Raw genomic sequence first — 6,819 nt, 5'->3', positions numbered from 1 at the left:
CATTCTGTCACTTTTTGCTGGGAAGTTTTTGAGGTGTTTAAGACAGAAAACATTTGTGGGCAGATTTTGAAATGTACGCCCACAAAACCCAAACTCTGTGAAACTTTCTATTTGTGGGGAAAACACTGAGGTGAATTCTTTGTTGCTTGTGTAAGTTCTTGGTTTTATGGAGAACAGTCCTGGGATATGGATTTGAAACAGAATTTTAATATTTTTATATATGTATATATATAAAACAGCTCCCAACTCGTTGGGTAAATTCCCCATAAATCCATATCCACTCGTGCACTAGAGCAGCATGGAAAACCAAAGTCACTTTTGCCTGGCTCAGAAAAAGAAGCCTTGAGAGCTGCCAACATCTGCTTTCAAGGCTGGGAGGATGAGGGTGTGATGTGGGAGCAATCACAGGCATGGACCCCGGGAAAAAACACGATCATCTCTCAAAATAATTCAAGTTTATCCTCCGTGAGACTGACTCACCCTCCCCGAGCAATATCCGTGGTCACCCCATGGATCAGGGCTGTCAGAGCAGGGGCAGTGACAAGAAATGGCACCAGCAGGATTTGAGAAGCTCCTGCCCCATTTCCCAGCACAGATGGGTGAAGGATGGCAGCAATAAGAAGCCAGCAATCCCAATTTCCTGATTTAATCTGGCTTCACCCAGCTCTGTGTCACAGCTGGGTTTCTCCATGGTGGTTTCTGCACTGAATCCATGCCCTCCTTTCTTCCCTTCTGTCTCCCCATCACAATGCCTTGCCTGCCTGATTTTGTGCTCAGAAGCAGCAGCACTGCTGGTTTAAATGCTGGCAGCTGGCAACATTTTTCCCTTGGAGCCAAAAAAAACCCAAGTGTCTGCTCTCCCAACCTGGGAAGGTTGGCTTTGCTGGTCCAAGCACAAATATTTCTGGCAGGGCAAGCCTGCTGCAAGTTTGGAGTTGATCTCACTCGTTTCCTCAGCCCTAAGGAAATGCAAAGGGATTTGCAGTGAATTCTCCACTGCCTCATTTTTAAGGTGAGGATTGTTTAAACAGAACTTGAGTTCTCAAAAGCTCTGCAAAATCACGAGGAGCTTCTGATGTCACAGTGGGATCAGGAGCTGTTCCATCATTGTCAGGGGTGAGCCACTGACACCAAAGGGGTGGCACTGTTGGGCACTGTCCCTGTTTACATGGCTTCAACATCTGTGGAAGTTTGGAGTCATTCATTTCCTGAATGCTGCCTTTAGTGGAAAACATGATGTTTTGGGAAAGACAAGCTGAAACCCTCCAAGTGTCTATCCAGGTGAAGTAACCTCGTCTTCACATCTCATTTTTGGGAAAGGTGTAGGGATTCAGGCATATCCTGAATATCCAGGCATCCTGAATATCCTGAATATCCTGAATATCCTGAATATCAGGAATGTCCACTGGAAAACCTGATTTAACCCCACACCTCACTTCAGATGTGTCCTTTGGCCTCAGAGGTGCCAACAGGACTTCTGGACATTGCTTAAATTTTAACTGACTCTTGCATGCCTGGCCAAATCAAAATCCAAACATTCAGCTGCAGTTTTTGGGCCAAACAGAGCCCAAACACTGCTTTCAACAACATCTGCCTCTGCACCAGCATTGGGCACTTTGCAGAACTCAAAGCAAAGATTTAATCATCAATGCAGATTTCATGTGGGTGGGAAAAATGAGCTGCAAAAGGTCACCTGGAATGGTCTTGGCAGGAATGAGGCAGAAAAGAAGATTTAGCAGGTTTCAGATGCAGCTGCTTTTTGGTACTGCTGGGGTTGGGTCTTATCTGTGTCCAAATATCTCTTAGCTCTTCATGACCCACTTGGGTCAAACTCTGAATTTTGGGTTGTAGGTCTGAACATTGAATTGAATCAGCCACAAAACTCTAGGGAAGCAGTGGTGGGTCTGATGCCATGAGCAAAAGCTGATGCCATTTCTGGGCTGGCAGTGGGTTATTAACAACAAGCAGAATCCCAGTCCTTTGGTTTATAAATATAATGTAGAATAACACTAATGAGGGTTTCATGGCATATCCATGGCTGTCCAAATCCATGGGCCAGATCTCCTCATTTCCTCAAGGCTCCTGAGGCATTTTGTGCTCATCTTCAACCTCTGCTCTCTCTGAAGTCTCTGGACATTTCAGTTATAATTACAGTACTGCTTAAAAGGCCTTCTGGCCTCCTCAGTCATGAATAAACCTGACCCTCTGGGAAGACTAAGTCCAGAATTTCAGAAGGAGGTCTTGAGGACGAGAGCTTGGAAAAAAGAATAAAACCTCTCTGTCCCATGGGAACTGCTGAAGCAGGGCAATCTCAAGCCAGGATGAAATTCACAGTCCTGGGAATTCTTTCCCTGAAGGGAAAATTCAACATTTCCTTTGCTTCAATCTGATCAAAACATCTTGTTTTGACATGGCACAACAGCCTGGGACCACGGCAGTCAGATCAATATGCTTCCAAGCCATCTAAGGGAGTGTGATCTTTTCCAGCTCCAAATTAAGCAGGACTTAGTCCTTCCCCACATCTTGTTTCCATTGGGAGCTGCCAGGTCGTGCAGGATTTTTGATCAGCACTTCCAGCAGCATCCCCAGGTGCTGGGTTCTCACCCCCTTACCTGTGTCCTCACATCCAAATTTCAGGGAGCTGGGGATTTTCTGACCCTCAGATCCCCTGGTAATTGCTTCTGGGAGGATGTTGGTCATTGTGAAGCAAAGCTGCTTCCCCAGCCTTGCTGAGGATCCCAGGGGGATCAGGGTGAGGTACCACAGCAGGGGCTGTGCTCTCAGCCAGCCCCCCAGGGCTTGGTGGATCCAAAGGAAAACATTCCTCCTCCCTGCCTTGCCTCACCTGGGCATGAAAAGCAGGGACCCCTCCCTCCCAGCTCTGTTTGTGTTTTGGATTTTTTGTCTCCCCCAGCCCCCCTTGGCTGTTTTTCCTGCACTGTGATGCTGTGAGTGGGTTCACAAACATCCCCTCCAGCTGGGCAAGCCCCAGCAGCTCCAAACTCCTGATGTGTCTGGGAGCTTTGGCTGTGGGGTGGGTATGGGCATCACACAGCCAAAAAATGCAGTGGGGGCTGCTCCAGGTGGGTCCTTTGTTATCAGTCCTGGGTTCAGCAAGGATCAACACCTCAGTGTGAATACAGCAGGGAAAACCAAGCTGGAGTATGGCTGCAAAGAGCCTTTCTGCACCTCTCCAGAGTGGCTTTTGGTGCCTGTACCTGCCCAGTGTGAGTCCCCACCTGTTAAATTGACCAGTGACACCAGTTCCTCCACCCCTTGGGAACCAGATGTTGGATCCAGATTCTTCTTTTGTCCTCTGTGCCTTCCTCCTTCCACCAGAGGAGGAATGTTGTGCGTGGCTGGCTACCAAAACTCACCAAGAAATCTGGCAGCCCTGCAGCTCCCAGCATCACAGGGACAGGTTGGTTGGGGTGACTCTGCCACTGGGGACACAGGATTTGCGTGCCAGGGGACAGCAGATTTCATCCCTGGCATCTCAGCTGCCTCCTCCAGCTCCCTCCATCAGCTGGGGGCACTGGGAAGGAAGGCAAACCAAGAAAGCTCATGCATCACTGGACAAGTCACATCTGGCTGATGGGGACATCAGCTCCTGGGTGACACAAGGCCATGTCCAAGCAGAGCTCCAGTCAGATGGGAGCTGCTAGACAGAAACACACAGACACACACCCTTCCAGGGGGCATCCAGCAGATGCTGAGCTCCTGAGGGATTGCTGCATGCCTGTGGCACAGGGGCTCTGAGGGTAAGTGACTCCAACCAGCCGAGCAGAGCAGTGACCCTGCAGAGGGCAGAGCCTGCAGTGCTCTGCTCCTGCCACCCCAGTGCAGAGCTCAGAGTGAAGAGAGGAGGAGGGATGGCAGCAGGGCCTTTCCCAGGACCCCAAATCCCCTTTGCAGTTCACTGGCATCCGTGCTGTGATCCCTGCTGGGAGCCTGGGCTGGGTGTTGGGCAAAGGAGCACGTTCAAGCAAGAAATAAATTGGAATTGGGCACAAAAGGAGCCAGGGTGTCATGGAGGAGGAGATGAAGAGCTTGTGGTGGGTGGGAAGCCTTGAAAGTCACACTGAGCAGTCAGGGTTGTGTGGGGGCTGATGCACAGAGAGCTGGGCTTGTTAGTGGTGCCTCAGCCCTGCCTCGACCACAGCCACAGGTCCTGGCTTGAAGCCAGGGCTGGTTTGAGCCAGAAAAGAGTTTCTGCTTGCAAAACACCCAGTGGAGACACCCAAGAGGGAAGTTGGAGCAGCCCTGAGCACTGCTGCACTGGAGAGTTTCTCAGGGCACTTCCCATGCCCAGCACATGAAATCTTTTCTCACCCTGGCTTTGTAACTCTGTCCTCCGTGGACATTTGTCCCCTTTGATCTTCTGGCTGCTTAAAGATCTCCACAGTACCCGTGTCCTTTGCCCACTGACAGCGTAGCACTGGACTTTCACCCCCAGGATGCTGCTGCCAGCACCAGGGCAAACCTGGGCTTGTGCAAACAGCCCAGACCTTGCCATGTCCCTTCCTGTCCCTGGGCTGGTCACCCCAACCTGCCCAAAGCCATCAACAGCATGGCCATGGCCAGGGAGGGGGTGTGGGAAGGCATCACCAGGCTGTGGGAAATAATTGGATTGTGGCTAATGTGGAACAGCCCCTGGAATTGTTTCCTGATGTTGAGTTGCTCCTGGATGGGTTCAGAGGGAGAGAAAGCTCCAGGGCTGGTGGGGAATCTGGAGCTCATCTCCAAAGGGCAACATTGAGTTATTTTGGTCAAGAAATTGAAGGTAGCTCTCATGCTCTTGATCCTGGCATGAGAGATCTCATGTTATTTTACCATGAAGAGCTGGAGCAAACTTCTTCCAGTCCTGACTGGGTGGAAACAAAAATAAGTGGCAATGTGGGTCCTCCAAATAAACAGTGCACATGTGCTGCCATAGCAGAGGGAGCATGTGTCTCTGATTTACATGCAGTCTGGGAAGTGCCACATCCGCCTTATGTTTGGAATATTTCAGCTCTCCAAGGCCTGAATTTAACCCCTGCCCTCTCTTCTCTCTGCAGCACCTCTGCTGTTCTTTCTCGTGGAGTAAGTTTGCAAAATGAGCTCGAAGGTGGAGGGAGAGCAATGAGACTGTCAGTTTGTGCAGGTCTTGTCACATTGTCCAAGCGTGTCATGAAAAATTCCAAGAGAAGAAGAACCACAGGAGCCAGGAGAGACTTTCAAACCATCCCTGCTCTGCTCTGAGCTCTCTGGGTCGCTGAATTTAAGGGCTGCTCCCACACACCACTGTTTGTTGGGTAAACCAGGGGAGCAGCCATGTGCAGACAGGATTTAAGAGCCATTCCTTCTTCCAGCATGGGACAGAACTCCTGGATAGTGTAACACTGGAGGATATAGCCCAGGAGGAGGAAATAAAGGCAGATATTGTCCTGAGCTTTTCCTCTGTGTGCTTCCAGAAAGGGTTTTGGCCTGGAAAAGGATGTCAGGACAGGAAGGATATTGAGTTGGCCTCAGCTCTCACACAAACAGCTGAAGTGACCTTTCTCTAGCAAAACACCAGCTCTGGCAGGAGGGATTTGCTCTGAAGGGTGTCAGCTCTGGAAGAGCAGGGCCGTTCCATGTGCAGGGGGTGGATAGATAAATAGAGAGCAGGTAGATAAACAGATGGGTTAGTTGGGTAGTTAGTTAGTTGGTTAGTTAATGTGGGGGGTACAGAAACAGAGACAGACCAATGCAGCCCTCCCAGGACCTTCATCCTGTTCCTGCCCAGGTTCTGTAGGTTTGGGTGCCTCTGGAAGGGGACTCTGTGTATCTTCACCCCGCTCCTGAGTGTGGCAGTGTTTGCCCAGCATTATTGGCTCACAGTTCCTGGCCTCCTTCCCTTCATGCACAGTCCCACCCTGCAGGGAAACTGAGGCACGCAGCAGCAGAGCCTCTTCTAAGGTGGCAGAACACAAGGGGAGCAACCCCAGAGCCAGGGCCCCATCCTGCCTCCTCTCTGCTGCCCCTTGCTGTGCTGGTTATGGTCTCTGTCACACTTGTAGGAAGGTGTCACCACCTCCAAACACCCACCTTGGGGAGCCTGCAGGGCGTGAGTCACGCAGGAAGAGCAGAGAGGAGGGAGCTGGGCACTTTCCAGGAAAAGCTGGGTCACAACCACAGGAGCCATTTCCTCACAGACCCAAGCCATTATTCCCCTGCCAGGAACAACTGCTCTGCACATGCTGAGCCCTCCTGAGCTGGGGATTTGCTGCCCCAGAGCTCTGTCTGTGCAGAGCTGCCCCTCTGCCATCCACGGGCACCTGTGAGGAATGTGCCAGGAGAACAGCTCCTTTTGCAAGGCCTTGATTGAAAACCAGCTCTGGGTGAGCCAGAGGAGCTCAGCTTTGCTGTGCTGTTCCATCCTCATAAGAATCCCTAGAAAAAAAGTTTGCTGGGGTGTCATGCTGGCCCAGTGCTGTCACATCATGGCAACAAGGTGGAAAAGCTCTGGTTGGTGATTTCATCTTCTACACTGTTTTCTTAACTATTTTTAGTACTATTTAGTACCATTTTTTAATCTTAGAGGTTATACTGGCTCATTATTTTAGGGGTTTTTAGCACTGAGTGTTTGCTGTCACACACCATTTTGGAGGGGACAGTGGACATGGGACATGGGAAGGGACAAACAGCCAGGAGCATTAATTTACAAAGACATAAAACATAAACAACAAACAGTCAACACAAACATCAATTGAAATCCACTGGGTGGACATTTTGCATCTGGGAATTTTATTCCCCACAGCAGCCATGGCTCCATCTCTGCCTCACAGCTCATCTTGC

At 50.3% G+C, this 6,819-nt stretch overlaps 1 long non-coding RNA gene across 1 annotated transcript; it reads left to right on the top strand.

Moving 5' to 3' along the window:
* Positions 1-335: 335 nt before the first annotated feature.
* Positions 336-5,430, top strand: LOC306810943. The gene is made up of 2 exons (XR_013776573.1): positions 336-1,281; positions 5,058-5,430. It is a non-coding gene; the product is annotated as an uncharacterized lncRNA (long non-coding RNA).
* Positions 5,431-6,819: the final 1,389 nt, after the last annotated feature.

This window comes from Erithacus rubecula (genome assembly GCF_903797595.1).
Source record: "Erithacus rubecula genome assembly, chromosome: 21".
NCBI lineage: Eukaryota > Metazoa > Chordata > Aves > Passeriformes > Muscicapidae > Erithacus > Erithacus rubecula.
The sequence above is the reverse complement of the archived record's forward strand: the minus strand, read 5'-3'. Positions and strand labels throughout refer to the sequence as shown.